The sequence below is a fragment of the Bufo bufo genome, chromosome 4 (assembly GCF_905171765.1).
Source record: "Bufo bufo chromosome 4, aBufBuf1.1, whole genome shotgun sequence".
In the NCBI taxonomy this organism is placed as follows: Eukaryota; Metazoa; Chordata; class Amphibia; order Anura; family Bufonidae; genus Bufo; species Bufo bufo.
In genome coordinates this window covers 396025996-396043954 of record NC_053392.1, presented here as the reverse complement: position 1 = coordinate 396043954, position 17959 = coordinate 396025996, and positions in this window count along the sequence as shown.

Sequence of the window (17959 nt, the reverse complement as noted above, 5' to 3'; positions counted from 1 at the left end):
GGAAGCTTGAACATCTCCCTCTGGCCCTATTAACTATAATGGGGACCATCACAGATCCAGACACAATCCGACAAATATGCCGAGAAGCGGCTGGAAGAAAACTTCTGTGTGCATTTCCGGAATGCAGAGAGATTTGTCAGGCTGTTCCTGCCGGAACAGCCTGCTGGCTCGCTAGCGCTAGTGTGAAACTAGTCTAACTAGCCTAACAGTTGCCTACACTCAGACAACAGCTTGGCAGTGTTATTTGTACACTGACAGTACTATTTGGGCACTATACACTACATTATAAGATGAAAAGGGCCTCAATAGAGGGTTCATCACAGAGCATCTTCTGACCTAAGGCCAGCCATAGGAATAGCATACACAAAAGAGAGAGGGTCATATAGCAAACATCAAAATGGAACCTAGATTTAAACCTTAAAGGGATTCTGTCACCAGGTTTTACCCCTGTCAGCTAAACATATGCTGATGTTCAGGGCGTCTTCACGATTCCTAATGTGGGCTTATAAATGTCATCTGTGGGCTTATTTAGCTAAAAAACAGCTATTACTAACCTGTCAGTCAAACAAATAAGGTGCCCAAGGGGATGTTAATGGATGCAAGGTGCCGGCCGCGCCCGCTGCCGTTCGTGCCCAGCGCCGCCTTTCCGGACTTCTGCACCGCCTCCTAATCCTCTGTGCCGCCTCTCGCTCTCCCTCCCTCCCCCCTCCTTCTGCTGTAAGATCTCGCGCTTGCACACAGGGCTCTGCCTGATGCGCCCGTGCAGACTTCTCCATTTGGCTTCTTACAGCGAAGTGCGCATGCGCCGGCACTTCGCTCAACCCCTGTATGCGCGAGATCTTACAGCAGGAGGAGGGGGGAGGGAGGGAGAGCGAGAGGCGGCGCAGAAGTCTGGAAAGGTGGCGCTGGGCACGAACGGCGGCGGGTGCGGCCGGCACCTTGCATCCATTAACATCCCCTGCGGCACCTTATTTGTTTGACTGACAGGTTAGTAATAGCTGTTTTTTAGCTAAATAAGCCCACAGATGACATTTATAAGCCCACATTAGGAATCGTGAAGACGCCCTGAACATCAGCATATGTTTAGCAGACAGGGGTAAAACCTGGTGACAGAATCCCTTTAAAATTAAAACACTAAGGGTATATGCACACATCAGTGTAGTTTATGCAGATTTTCGTGCAGTTTTTGATATATTTCTGCATTAAATCCACACCAAAATATGCATGTTACTTGTGGATTTTGTTGTGGAATTGCCCCAGATTGCATTACAAAGTGTGCAACATGAACGGAAAACCCACAAAGACAATTGAAATGCTTTGGATTTCAAAATCTGCATCTCATGTAAATATCCACGCTGAAAATTTATGCAGCATGTATATTCATTTTAAAAGTCTCATCTGCTTAGATGGTACTGTGGTTTTCTGCATGAAAATTATTTATCTAGAAGATTATTTATCTATTTTTATTATGGTCGTTGAACAAAAGTACTCTATTTTTATGAATGTTTATATTGCCCCTTTAAAGGGCATCTGTCAGCTGATTTGTAGCTATGAAACTGGCTGAGCTGTTACATGTGCGCTTGGCAGCTGAAGTCATCTGTGTTGGTTTCATGTTTATATGTGCCCACATTGCTGAATTAATTATTATATTAATTATGTTTTAATATATGCAAATGAGCCTGTAGGAGCACCAGGGGTGTTGCCATCACTCCAAGAGGTTTGGCTCTCTCTGCAACTGCATCCCCCTCTGCACTTTGATTAACAGGGCCCGGCAGTGTAAACATGATCATACCTGCCTGGCCTTGTCAATCAAAGTAGAGAGGGGGCGACAGTTGCAAAAACATTTGATCCTCTAGGAGTAATGATAGCGACACAGTTGCTCCTGGGGGCTCATTTGCATATATTAAAACATCTTTCTCAGCAATGTGGACACATATGAACATGGGACCAAGACAGAAGCCTTCAGCTGCCAAGTGCACATGCCACAGCACAGCCAGTTTCATAGGTACAAATCTGTTGACAGATGCCCTTTAACCCCTTCATAGTTTGTATGGAGGGGGCTGCTGTGGTTAGCCCGCTCCATATGCAGCAAGCACTCAGCTACAATGAGCGGGATCGGTGATGCCATATTTACCAGTGATCGCGGTATCTGCGATGTGTCTCACTCTGCCTTCCTATCAGAGCCCTTGCAGTGAAATTGCGGGGTTCCGATCAGTTACCATGACAGCCTGGGCGCTGCTGAAGCTTCCCAGGCCTGTCATGGTAAGCTTCCTGCTAAGCTGTGCACAAGGCACAGTTCAGCAAGGGGCACGTCAGAATGCCTTTCACCCTAATCTTTTAGGGTAAATAGGACAAGGGATCAAAAGGTCCCAGGTTCGAGCCCTCTAAGGGGGGTAAAAGTTATTGCTAAAAAAAAGTAAAAAAAAAAACATAAAAATATTAAAAGTGTAAATCACCCCCTTTCCCAATGTTATATATAAAAATATATAAACAATAAAAAATAGACATAACAGGTATTGTTGTGTCTGAAAATGTCTCAACTATTAAAATCTAAAAATATTTTTCCTGTGCCTTGTACACCATAATGAAAAAAAAAACAAAATGCACACATTTTGCCATTTTTTGGACACCTTATCCCCCAAAAATTGAGTAACAGTGATCAAAAAATGCTATGCACCCCAAAAATTGTACCATTTAAAACTACAGTTTGTCCCGCAGAAAACAAGCCCTAATACAGCTCTGTGGACAGAAATGTAAAAAAGTTATGGCTGTCAAAAATGTCGATGCAAAGAAGATTTTGATTTCTTCAAAGGTTTTTTTTTTTTTTTTAAGTAGCAAAAACAACCTATACAAATTTGGTATTGCTGTAATCGTATTACGCCACATAATAAAGACGTGTCATCTTTAGCGCACTGTGAACACTATAATATCAAAACCCACAAAAACCCTGTTGGAATTGTGATTTTTATATATTTTTTTCAATTTAACCCCACAAAGAATTGTTTCCTGTTTTCCAATATGATATGGTCAATTAAATGGTGACATTAAAAAATAAAACTTTTCCCGCAAGTTTTGAACAAAAGTACTCTATTTTTATGAATGTTTATATTGCCCCTTTAAAGGGCATCTGTCAGCTGATTTGTAGCTATGAAACTGGCTGAGCTGTTACATGTGCGCTTGGCAGCTGAAGTCATCTGTGTTGGTTTCATGTTTATATGTGCCCACATTGCTGAATTAATTATTATATTAATTATGTTTTAATATATGCAAATGAGCCTGTAGGAGCACCAGGGGTGTTGCCATCACTCCAAGAGGTTTGGCTCTCTCTGCAACTGCATCCCCCTCTGCACTTTGATTAACAGGGCCCGGCAGTGTAAACATGATCATACCTGCCTGGCCTTGTCAATCAAAGTAGAGAGGGGGCGACAGTTGCAAAAACATTTGATCCTCTAGGAGTAATGATAGCGACACAGTTGCTCCTGGGGGCTCATTTGCATATATTAAAACATCTTTCTCAGCAATGTGGACACATATGAACATGGGACCAAGACAGAAGCCTTCAGCTGCCAAGTGCACATGCCACAGCACAGCCAGTTTCATAGGTACAAATCTGTTGACAGATGCCCTTTAACCCCTTCATAGTTTGTATGGAGGGGGCTGCTGTGGTTAGCCCGCTCCATATGCAGCAAGCACTCAGCTACAATGAGCGGGATCGGTGATGCCATATTTACCAGTGATCGCGGTATCTGCGATGTGTCTCACTCTGCCTTCCTATCAGAGCCCTTGCAGTGAAATTGCGGGGTTCCGATCAGTTACCATGACAGCCTGGGCGCTGCTGAAGCTTCCCAGGCCTGTCATGGTAAGCTTCCTGCTAAGCTGTGCACAAGGCACAGTTCAGCAAGGGGCACGTCAGAATGCCTTTCACCCTAATCTTTTAGGGTAAATAGGACAAGGGATCAAAAGGTCCCAGGTTCGAGCCCTCTAAGGGGGGTAAAAGTTATTGCTAAAAAAAAGTAAAAAAAAAAACATAAAAATATTAAAAGTGTAAATCACCCCCTTTCCCAATGTTATATATAAAAATATATAAACAATAAAAAATAGACATAACAGGTATTGTTGTGTCTGAAAATGTCTCAACTATTAAAATCTAAAAATATTTTTCCTGTGCCTTGTACACCATAATGAAAAAAAAAAACAAAATGCACACATTTTGCCATTTTTTGGACACCTTATCCCCCAAAAATTGAGTAACAGTGATCAAAAAATGCTATGCACCCCAAAAATTGTACCATTTAAAACTACAGTTTGTCCCGCAGAAAACAAGCCCTAATACAGCTCTGTGGACAGAAATGTAAAAAAGTTATGGCTGTCAAAAATGTCGATGCAAAGAAGATTTTGATTTCTTCAAAGGTTTTTTTTTTTTTTTAAGTAGCAAAAACAACCTATACAAATTTGGTATTGCTGTAATCGTATTACGCCACATAATAAAGACGTGTCATCTTTAGCGCACTGTGAACACTATAATATCAAAACCCACAAAAACCCTGTTGGAATTGTGATTTTTATATATTTTTTTCAATTTAACCCCACAAAGAATTGTTTCCTGTTTTCCAATATGATATGGTCAATTAAATGGTGACATTAAAAAATAAAACTTTTCCCGCAAGAAATAAGCCCTCATATGGCTATATGAATGGGAAATTTATAAAAGTTATGGCTATTGGAATGTGGGGAGGACAAAACTAAAATACAAAAATGAAAATGGGCCTGGTGTTTAAGGGGTTAAGACACATAAAACATGAAACCTCACCGCTTTAATATAAAGTTTTTATGTCTGAAACCAGTGTGATTTTTACGCCTTCTCTGAAAGCATTATCTTTATGCTATAGCTGGACGAAGCACATCTTTGAGTTTCATGTATAATTGAAAGCCCTCATTATGTTTTAGAGAGTTTTACAGACTTTTGACAGACTAGGTTGTCCTTGCTTTATTACCGTAGTCCCCTGTCTAAACACAGAATACATGTATCATAAGATGGATTTCCGTGATGTTTAGCGATTAACCAAGAACTGCCCTGTATAGCCACAGCTTGTCTACACACTATAGCATTTTGGTCTTTAATTAACCTATATGAAATAGTCTTTCTGTTTCACGGGGAAAAGGACTTGCTAATAATAATTCAAGGTCTTTCTAAATAGAAGTGTCTTCTCATTCATCCAGGTCATGGTACATCAGTAGTAATAAGTCACAGCAACTTAACTTATATTTTCTCTTGAATACATTTTCCTAGTCATCCAACTTGCTTTCTCAATTAGAAAGCCAGCCTGATGACTAGTGAAACATCCTTAAGAGAAAATACCAGTTGCTCTGACTTATTACTACTGATATTCTCAATAGAAGGTAACAGCAGGTTGCATAGTTGGAAGAAATAGACTGTCATGTATAGAGCCGTTGTTGGAACAAGATTTGGATATCGTAAAAATACTGGTAGAAATAAACATAGTAATGCGTTCTTTGGCAACCATCAAATTTCAATTTTGAAGCGGTTTTCCAGAACTGTCTGTAGAATAGGATATCAGATCAGTGAAGTTCAGACTTTCAGCACCCATGCCGATCAGCTGATTGATCAATGAGGGTGATCAATGTGGTTTTCTTTGTTGTTTACCAGGTGAAGCTTTGTACATTTTATAATGTCTGAGGCAGGTGTTGTGGCTCATTGTTTTTCAGTCTAAGGCTTCATTCACACGAACGTATTTTGTTTCCGTGTCTGTTCCATTTTTTTTGTGGATTGGATGAGAACCCATTCATTTCAATGGGTTCGCAAAAAAATCGGACAGCACATCGTGTGCTATCTATATCAATATGTCTTTTCTGTAGCCCTGCAACCAAAAAAATAGAACATGTCCTATACTTGTCCATTTTGCGGACAAGGATAAGCATTGTTACAATGGATCCGCAAAGAAAAACGGATGCCATACGGACGTCATCCGTTTTTTTTGCAAAATTTGCGGACCGTAAAAAACACATACGGTCGTGTGAATGCAGCCTAATGCAAGTGAATGGGACTGAGCTACAATAAAAGGCACAGCTACTGCAAAATCAGCTGATTGGTGGGGGAACCAAGAGTCAGACCCCCACAATCTAATATTGATGGCCTATCCTAACCATAGGCAGGGGCGTAGCTAACGGCTCATGGGCCCTGGTGCAAGAGTTGAGCTTGGGCCCCCCTTCTCTCAGTGCGTTGTGTGTCTTCTTATGTGGCACAAGGGTCTTTGGCCCCCCTCAGGCTCCTGGGCCCGGTAGCGACTGCTACCTCTGCACCCCCTATAGCTACTCCATTTACCATAGGCAAATGATATTGAAGTCCCTTTAACAATCTTCTTGATAAGTCAGTCATTTTTGCACTCAATGAAGGTTTTTTTTTTGTCCCCAAACTCTTGATTAGATTTGGGCTTTGTACTTGACTTCTCTGATATAAAACTATTGTTGTATGGGTTGCCTTATGAGGCATATGTGATAATCACCTTAGACATCAGTGATTTTCAAAATTAAAATTGTCTTGTATATTTCCAGTTACAAACATTTCTGATAAACCATAGTGAAAATCCAACAGAATAGGTCTGTGCATCATTTCCCTCCACCTAGGAGATGTTTTTGTCAAACCAAATGGTAAGTGGACACTCCTGGTGGTGTCACACACAGCTTCATGTGGAGGTTTTAGATGCAGTTTTTTAAGCAAAAGCCAGAAATGGGTTGGAAGGTAATGGGAAATATAAAGGAAGTAGTTATTCTTTTTCTTCCTGCTGGATCCACTTCTGGCTTTGGCTCAAAAAATACATAAAAAACTGAGTGTGACATCACCCTTATGATTTTATTATGATATTTTATAAGGATGGATCCAGAAATAACAGAGACATAATGTACTAGCAGAAGGACCCGGCTTCGCATGGTTATATTTAATCTATTTCATTTAATGTTTGTGTGTGTCGTTAAAAGATATTGATAGTATGCTCCATAACATTGACCTCTACAGCCACCCGCCCCTTAACAGTGACCTCCACAGCCACCCACCCCTTAACACTGACCCCCCACAGTGCCCAGCCTCCTTAAAATGGGACCTCCACAGCAGCCCACCCCCTTAACTTTGACCTCCATAGGGGCCTGCCCCCTTAACAGTGATCTCTACAGCACCCGCTGCTTAACACTGACCATAGGTTACTGTCCCCTTAACTGTGACCTCCACCATTCCCAGCCCCCTTCATAGAGATCTCCACAACGACTGCCCCTTTAACAGTGATTGCCACAGTGCTCCTCGCCTTTAACAGTGAGCTCCACTGTATCCCACTCTCTTAACAGTGACCTCACAGTACCTCGCTCCCTTAACAGTGACCTCACAGTAGCCTGCTGCCCCTTTAATATTGGCCTCTACAGTCCCCTCCTCCCTTAACAGTGACCTCCACAGTGCCCGCCCCTTTAACAGAGACCTCCACAGTGGCCTTCCCCCTTAACAGTAACATCCACAGCGCCCTCCCCTTTAACAGAGACCTCCACAGCGCCCGCCCCTTTAACAGTGACCTCCACAGCATTCCACCCTCTTGACAGTGACCTCCACAATGGCCCGCCATTTTAACAGTGATTTCCACAGTGGCCACCCTTTTATTAGTGACCTCCACAGTACCCATATTCTTAACATTGATTTCCACAACACTCCACCCCTTAACAGTGGCCTCTACAGCAATATGCCCCTTAACACCAACCTCAATAGCGAACCGTCTCCTTAACTGTTATCTCCACAGCAGCCTGCCCCCTTAACTGTGACCTCCACAGCATTCCACTCCCTTAACAGTGATCTCCACAGCGGCCGCCCATTTATTAGTGATCTCCACAGTACCCCATCTTCTTAACAGTGGTTTCCAGAATAATCCGCCCCCTTAACAGTGACTTACACAGCAGCTGCCCCTATAATAGTGACCTCCACAGTCCCCCTCCCCCTTAACAGTAACCTCCACAGTGCCCTGGTTTCTTAAAATGTGACCTCCACAACATGTCGCCCCCTTAACAGAGACCTCCACAGCATCCCACCCCCTTAACAGTGACCTCCACAGTGGCTGCCCCTTTATTAGTGACCTACTTAACAGTGATTTCCACAACACCCCACCCCCTTAACAGTGGCCTCTACAGCAATCTGCCCCTTAAAACTGACCTCCATAGCGGACCGTCCCCTTAACTGTGACCTCCACATCAGCCTGCCCCTTAACTGTGACCTCCACAGCACTTCGCTCCCTTAACACTGACCTCCATAGCAAACTGTCCCCTTAACTGTGACCTCCACAGCAGCCTGCCCCCTTAACTGTGACCTCCACAGCACTCTGCTCCTCTAAAAGTGTCATCCACAGTGCCCTGCCCCTTTAAAGCTAAAATACAGCAGTAAAGAAAAATGTCTGGGTTGTTATGGAAACCTGGTGTAAAACTCTGTGTATGTAGACACTATGGGCCTGCAACAGTGGCGTGCCCAGGGGGGGCGGTCTGCCCCGGGTGCCGGCTCTCACGGGGGTGCCATAAGGCCCAGAAGCAATGAGCGCTTCCATCAATACAGATGGAAGCTCTCATTGCTGAACTGCTGACACCCACATACTGCGGCGGGGCAGGGAGCGGAGCGCATAGTTCCCTGCCCCGTCGCCGATCACCGCCACAGGCTTCAGGCCTAGTAGGCCTGAAGCCTATGCGGTAGTGAAATCCCGGCGCAGGCGCGCGTGATGATGTCATCGCGCGCGCCTGTGCTGGGACTCAGCAGCACAGTGCCGGGACTCTGCGAGCAAGTGCAGGTGAGTATTCAGCTTTTATTTATTTATTTATTTTCCTTTTATGTGCCAACTTTGGGGGACATGAGGGGGGGTGCACACAGGAGGACGTGCGGGGGAATATGGTGGGATACTGTGTGGGGGCAAATTATTATGGGAGGGATTTCTATGTGGGGGGAAAATCACTATATGGGCAATACTGTGTGGGGGGAAGTGTGGGGGGGGGAAGTGTTGGGGACAATACTGCATGGGGGTAGTGTGGGGGACACTACTGTATGGGGCAGTGTGGGGGACACTACTGTGTGGGGGACAGTGTGGGGACACTACTGTGTGGGGGACACTACTGTGTGGGGAGCAGTGTGGGGGACACTACTGTTTGTGGGAAATTACTGTGTGGGGGCACTGTGGGGGAAATTACTATATGGGGGCAGTGTGGGGGATGTTGCTATTGGGGAGGCACTGTAGGGGCAATTCTACTATTTCTGGAGACACTGTACAGGGATAATTACCTGGAGCACAATATAGGGTGTTATTATTACTGGGGGCACTCTAGGGGACATTATAGCTGCTGTAGACACTATAGGGACATTTGGGGTAATTTATCAAACTGGTGTAAAGTAGAACTGGCTTAGTTGCCCATAGCAGCCAATCAGATTCCACCTTTCATATTTGACAGCTCTTTTGAAAATCCAGTTCTATTTTACACCAGTTTGATAAATTACCCGAATTATGTCACAATTTTTTCAGCAGTATAGTACCTGGGGCATTGGGGGGCACAACGGCATAATATTGAGGGTGGCAGCAGGATGACACTGTTGGGACACCAGGATGGGGTGGTTGATGGAAAATTCTAGAAATCTAATGTGTCTGTGTTACAAACTCTGTAGAGACGAGATGTGGCTGAAAGAATTTGTCATGGTGGTCTAACAGAGGAGAAGAGGAAAGAGAAGGTCTACATGACAGGAGATGTCCCTGGATATAAGAGGTATGTGGCCAAGTATTGGGGGGGGGGGGGAGTGCCAGAGAAATGACCTGCCCCGGATGCCAAACACCCTGGGCACGCCACTGGCCTGCAAGCTTCTATTGGCTAATAAGGGTCATGTGACCATGTGCATGGCAGTTGGGATATGAGGAGAAAGACCTGTAGGCTTCTATTGGCTAATGTAGCTCATGAATATCTCAGGAACGGTACATGCTAGAGAGCTGAGGCCCGGTCTGAAAACCTTCCCAGACACCTGATGTACCTGTGTGCCAAATTTCGTGATTGTAAATGCGACGGTGCGGATTCCTTTAGCGGACATACATACATACACACACACATACATACACTCAGCTTTATATATTAGATGTGTTGCAGAACAGGTTCAGAACATTAGCTGGTTAACAAGACATGTCATTAATAATTTTGGCACATTAATGGGCAATTATGTGCAATAATATCTGAAGAAATTTAGGAACTAATATGTGGCAGCTCGTATTTTCACTCACAAATCAGGCTAACTGATCCTAAATATGAAAAGCTTAGAGTATACTGCAGAACACTAACCATTTAATAAAAAATGGAACAATAAAGTATAATTACAGCCATGGGATTTATTACTGAGAATCCCTGCGGTTCTCTGGATATCGGATCTAATGTGAATCATACATAATATATACTACAATATATTCAAAAGGATTTTGTTTTCCTGGGCACTATAGCCGGGATTGTTAAATGAGATCTACCAGGAAACTTTAAAAAGGGGTCTTTTCATATGCAATAAAATGTAAAAATTGATTTTATCATCTACTATGCTGTGATGTTATTGCTTCAAATTACAGGCCCAAATCCTTAACTGCACCACTAAAAGATTCTGATGACTATGTCTTCTGATCCAAATTCTGTCAGTAATTGGCCCCTCATCTGCATGCATAATTGCCATATTGAAGCAAGGTAAGTATTGATATTAGTCAGGTATTGGTATTAGGTGATTTGAATCCATACAAGGTGGCTCGATTATTCAGCAGGAACAGAAGGGGACTTCATAAACTTCAGAAAAGACTGCTGAAATGGAAACATTGCTAGGCGGGGTAGACTTCATATAGCATATGAGATATGAAGGTCTGTTTTAGGCCTCATGCACACGACGCAGTTTTGGCCGCTCGGATGCGGACCCTTTCATTTCAATGGGGGCCGCAAAAGATGCGGACAGCACTCCGTGTGCTGTCCGCATCCGTTGCTCCGTTCCGAGGCCCCGCAAAAAAAATATAGCATGTCCGATTCTTGTCCGTTTTGCGGACAAGAATAGGCATGTCTACAATGGCCCGTTCTGTTCCGCAAATTGCGGAAGGCACACGGGCAGCTTCTGTTTTTTTGCAGATCCGCGGTTTACGGACCGCAAAAAACGGCACGGTCGTGTGCATGTAGCCTTATGATGGTGTCAAGATGCCTTAATTCAAAGTTTTTTTTTGAGACTTAAACACTGATGACCTATCATATGAATAGGTGATCAGTATCTGATCTGTGGGGGTCCAACACCCGGGACCTGCACCAATCAGCTGTTCGAGAAGGCAGTGGCGCTTGCAGCAACTTTCCCTAGGCCGAGTTATGACACGTTCATCAAGTGAATGGGGCTGGGCTGTGATACCAACCCACTTTACAATGTATGGTACTGTGCTTGGTGAGCAGAAAGAAGGCCATGGTGCTCTCAAACAGCTGATTGGCGGGAGTCCTGGGTGTCAGACCCCCACCAAATAGGTACTGATGCCTATCCAAGGATAGTTCATTAATATTTACATCTCAGCAAACCATTTTAAAGCTTTTTAGTTCAGAACAACATGTAGAGGTATTATTGCTACCATACGCCTAACCTCCTACAACATGAGGAATTGGTTCTTGTTCATTTGCTTTCCATGACCCTTGTGTGAATTCGCACAATTGTTTGATAATGTAGGACCTATGGAGAAGGGATATATTTAAATTAGGGATGAAGCCACTCTGGCCTAGAGTCTAGAACCTCATTCTCCAGGGACCTCATATAACCTACATGTTTGATATGTATGGCCTTGGTTTGGTCTAATTTCTGGAGTTTGTCTATTAACTCCAATATGCCCCCTTTCGTCTCTGTAATGAATATATAGAAAATATATTTAACTACATGTCATATACACATGTATAGAAAAGCTGTTTGTCGAGACTTTTAATGGCTGAATGCTGTGTACTTCCACCATGAATGTCTATTCTCATAGACAGACAATAAAAACAACTAGGATTTTTAACGCTTAGTTCCAAGACATAAACCTGTATTATAATTACAATATTACAAAATATTAACATAGTAAAATGTTAGGATTTCTTTAACAACAGATGAGATCCACAGTTCTACTGACAGAAACACAATGGCAACCAATCTTATGTGCTCAGGAAATCAGAACACAATGGTCCTACCAGTGTACACATATTCAAGACTATGTCAAACAAAAATGCCCCATTGTAAGACCATTGTGAAAGATTGCTGAACATTAGAGGTCATTTCATAACATTATGATAAAGTTTCTTATCATTTACCTTGCCCTGCATGTGGAAGAGTAATTTGGAAGCTTTAATCACAGTAAACAGGCCCTGGAGTTAGCATGTGCCAGCAGTTTAATATGTACTGTAAATGATCAGAGTGCTCTTAACTATACAGCTGATTCCTCACTTCATGGATAGCTATAGTAATGGGTGTACTAATAACTGATAATTATAACAATGTCCTTAGATTCCTCAACTGCACAACCATGTTAAGTTATGAAATGCTATTGCCATTGATAAATAGTACCAGTCAAAAGTTTGGTCACACCTTTTCATCTCATGGTACACAGTTTCATACAGTATTTAGTCGTATTCTACTGCCATTGTAATCTACATTATGGAAAGACCACTCAACTAAGTAAAGATAAATGACAGTCCATCATTACTTTAAGACATGAAGGTCAGTCAATCCGGAAAATTTCCAGAACCTTGGTGGTATCCTCAAGTGCAAAAAAACATCAAACACTATGATGAATTTGGCTCTCACAAGGACCTCCACAGGAATGGAAGACCAAAAGTTACCTCTTAGTTGCAGAGGATAAGTTTGGTAGAGTTACCAGCCTCAGAAACGAAAAATTAACAGCATGGCAAATTAGAGTATAAATAAATTCTTTGCAGAGAACAAGTACCAGACAGATCACAACATCAACTGTTTGAAGTAGACTGCAAGAATCAAGCCTTTACGTTCAATCATTGCAAATAAGCCACTATTGAGGAACAGGAAGAAGAAGAGAATTGCTTGGGACAAAAAACACAAGAAATGGACATTAGACCAATGGAAATCTGTACTTTGATTTCATGAGTCAAGATTTGAGATTTCTGGCTCCAATCAACATGTCTTTTTTAAATAGAAAAGATTACTGTATGGTTTCAACATGTGTGGCTCCCACAGTGAAGAATGGAGAGGAAGGTGTGATGATGTAAGCCATGTACCTGGGTGGGCTCCCCAGGATACAGTGAAGTCACGAACAAGGAAAGCAACCCCAACACCAGCTTTTGCCAAAACTGAATTTTACTTAAATGTGGCAATAAACACAACCACAAATGCTGGGAACATACAATAAATTTACATACACCTACACCCAGCCCGAAGGCTGAGACCCTTGTGCTGCACAGCACGGCACCCTCCGATGGATGCAGGAGGAAAGTGCAGTAATTTACCTACTGGCGGGCACAACTAAATGGTAAATGTTCATGATCAATAACATGATCTGATCATAACAGAGTCTCATTCATTTATTTGTGCACCTTCATTAAGTTCTCTAGAATGCAACAGATTGCTAAAATCGGAGGACTAGAGTTATATCTAAGGCTTTTCTGTCTATATATGTTACCATCTGGACTTAGATGATGACTGAATAACTGACTTTGGAAACACATAGACAGATGCTTAAAAGGTTTGTCCCAAGATTGAAACATCACTTATTCACTGGTTAGGTGATATGTATCTGATTAGTGAAGGTATAGGACTACTAGAGACAGAGTATGCTTGGACAGGGAATAGAGTGGCAGCACAGATGCTCAAGTGCCAGTCCATTCAAAAAAGGGGACATGGATCTCCCATTCTCCTGGCCAGTCTACTTAACCCACTAGTATTGCTAGAATCTGCCAAAAAATAAAAGTGTTTGGAGGCAGACCTACATTTCAATGGTATATCTTTTGTTCTCCTAGGGGATCTAATGCTGCTGCCATTTATTCTTCGCTCCTCATTGAAATAAATATGTACACTAAGGTCCTTTTTACATGGGCTGATAGAATGGACAGTGATCCGGACTGAGAAGGTTAATTTCTATTTATTGTAGAACGTAACCTTTAGTGATGATCATTAAAAATCACCCAATTTGTGACCTTAAAAAGCAATTAACAATGAGGCTGGGCAGGACAAGCAAAGAAAAATTGACTCACCCACACATTTGCCCTATCAAACTATAGGCCCTGCCTAGCAAAATGGAATGGCCGCACTGATAGGGGCAATCCCGTGTCAAGAACCTCCTGATAGGCCCTATATGTCCCTGACAAGGGATAGATACCGCCACCCAAGAAGAGACCTAATATGACTACAGTCCAACAGTAATGTCTTAAATCAATGTACCAGAAAATAATAAAGTTACAACAAAAATATTCGCACATAATACATATATGCTCGCAAGTAAACCAGTGGCGTCCAGGTTTATTGGCCTATCCTGCTGTAATTTCGATTTTATTGAAAGCCATACTTTGATTAACAGTATTTAAATAGTGTGTGGTAGATTTTTAAAAGGGTCTCAGTAGTAGCAGCACTGTGGACATTTGGTATGTGATGCAGATGGTCCCAAATATGTGGGAATTGTCATTCTTTATGGTCATGAGATTTACCACTATCATTTGGGTATTACTACAAGAATATAACCTGATTCGCACATATATCATTGCCTCCATTCCTGTATTGTTAGTTTTTTGGAGTTTTTTTGCTATATGTGGCCCCCTGATGAACTGACCCCAGAGAACGGTTCAGAGAAACGTGTCGGGACAAAGTTTGCATTCCTGGGACATATGGTATGTGCTCCTTTTTTTCCACTGGTGATCAAAACCTGGACGCCACTGGTTTACTTGGGAGCATATATGTATTATGTGCGATTATTTTTATTGTACAGTAGCTTTATTATTTTCTAGTACATGCATTGACTTATGACAATACTGTTGGACTGTAGTCATGTTATGTCTGTTCTCGGGTGGCGGTATCTATCCCTTGTCAGGGACATATAGGGCCTATCAGGAGGTTTCTGACACGGGATCGCCCCTATTGGGGCGGCCATTCCATTTTGCTAGGCAGGGCCTATAGTTTGATAGGCCAAGTGTGAGGGTGAGTCAATTTTCCTTTCCTTGTCCTGCCCAGCCTCATTGTTAATTGCTTCTAAGGGCACAAATTGGGTGATTTTTAATTATCATCAGTAAAGGTTACGTTTTACACTGGTGAAGGTACTCTGTGATTACATTATAATTAAGTTACACTAGTGACTACCTGACATCTGATGTCCATATGTATCAGAACTGTGAAAATGTTTAGATTTTGTTGTTGTTAGCATTTATAGAATAGCCAGTCTTCTAAAAAGTTATTATGATACTGAAAATGGTTAACGGAAGCCAGTGGGGTGTTTTCTGAGAGACAGGTCAATTTATAGATTACTCAGGCTCCCACTATCAAGGAAGCCTTAAAAGACCTCTATAATATCTGCAAGGAATATCTTAAGTCCTGGTGGGAAATCCAATCTCTTAATAATTACATTAAAAATAATATTGTTCCAAAGGGGTTACATATCTATATTCGTCCAGCTACGAGGGTGTCCACTCCTGAATTTGTCAATAAGTGGGAAGCCATAGCCACAGAGAGTGCCATACAATTTATGAAATTATTGGTAGAAGAGGAGCAACAGAAGATTCACCTCTCTGAGAAATGGATTTAGGAATTAACACAAAGTGCATTGACTTTTAAGGATCATGCAAAATTTAGCAAACGTGAGTCCGAATTTGAAACATTGGCAGATATAAATCTATTCTGGTTGATCGTAAACATAGACAGTTTGTCAGAGATCTCGGTTAACTTAGAGATAAGACAGCTTACATTAATCCCCAACAGACCAATATAGGGTCCAATATTGAAACCACTATACCTGAAGCTGGTAGCCTAGACCGCGACACCCCTAAATCACAATATACTAGGGGTGAAAGAGGCGGTTATAGAGGACGTGGTTATGTAAGAGGGGGTAGGAGGTACCAAAAGTGAGATAGGAAAAGGAACAACAACATCTTACCTACATCCAACTCTACTAATCAAGGGACATGGCGAGACACCAATACACCACAGACCACCTGACCATCTTCACTAGGGGAGTCCACATTGGAAGTTTCCAATTTACCTTTGTGTTCCTATACTTCCTCTTCTGCTCACAATGTCTCAAACCAGTCATCACCCTCTACTTTTTTAGTGCAAAGTTTACAACCGAACTCTTACACCCTATGAGAACGGACACAAATCCAACGCAAATAAATAACAATTTGGGTTATGACACCTCATTGATTTTGAAACTATCGGGTACTACATTACTCTGAACTAAAAATTATATCTTAAGGACTATCATTTTTACCTACTACTAGGTTTAATGTTTTTGACTGCGTTAAAGATTTACATCTATTCATTAGATAAATCCATAGGCATAAAATGTTCACACAAACAAACCATAAAAAATGTTTAGAATTAGGAATAAAACTCGAGGATCTTCAGGGTGTAGAGGATCTTGCCCAGTTGATAGAAGAAAATGATAGAGAGAGGGGAAAGGGACCATTTGCCACTTTGAGGAATAAAAATAGAAAGATGCCACCTAAAGGGTCAGATCATCATATCAATCTATTTCTAAACTCAGTAGTCAGAGATCTTGAACATTTATCATTCTAAAAATGACCAGTGAGCTGGCAGGTATTAAAAATCTCAGTGAGAAAAAGGATTTAATTATTAAATCATCAGATAAGGGGGGAACATTGTGATATTAAACTGTAAACAGTAAAAACAGATTAGCTTATCACTCCTTTCGGATTCAAAAAGTTATGAAATATTGCCGCAGGATCCTACTATTCAATATCAACTGCAACTGTCGATTCTACTAAAGGAGGCGTTAGACAATTATAGAATAGATCAGAATGAGTATGAATTTCTATTCCCCCAACATCCAAAAATTGCTACCTTTTATGGACTTTCTAAAGTCCATAAGGGGTTACATCCCCTAAAAGGGAATTGTCTCGGGGGTTGGAAATCTGACTCAAAATGCTGATATCTACATTGATAGAATTCTACGTCCCTTTGTCCTATCCCTTACTTCGTACATACGTGATACGTTGGATCTGCCTAATAGGCTCGAGGATATAGTGGTTGAGGCTGAGGTGTGGTTGGCCTCGATTGACGTTGAGGCCCTCTACACATCCATCCCACACCAAATGGGACTGAGGGCTATTTCCTTGATACCAAAAGCAATCACTACCAGGGTCATAATAGTTTTGATCTTCGTTTGCTAGATTTCATCTTGACTCAAAACTATTTTTTATTTGACTTTAAATACTACCACCAGCTCAGGGGCACCGCTATGGGGAGTCTTTGTGCCCCAACTTATGCTAACTTGCTCCTGGGCTGGTGGGAGGATATAATAGTTTTTTCTGACCAATATGCCAACTGGGTCTCACATATTTTATTGTGGGTAAGATATATCGATGATATTGTGATACTTTGATATGATTCAGACATCCCTACATCGTAAAGATACCTCCACTAACAGTTTTTTGCAATGGGGGAGTTTTCATCCTATTCCATTAAAGAAGGGAATCCCAAAGGGACAGTCCCTCAGAATATAGAGGAACTGTACAAGGGATAAGGATTTTGAGAAAGAGGGTACCATTCTGTATCAGAGATTTCAAGAAAAAGGATACCTGAGAAAAGTGTTAAATCAGGCATGGGAATTTGCACGGAAATGTGATAGAACTAAGTTATTAACCCCCAAAAGCAGAAAACAAGATGATAAAACTATGCATATTATTACTGTAACTTTTGTTTCCTTGGTATAGGAAGTGGGAAAAGTAC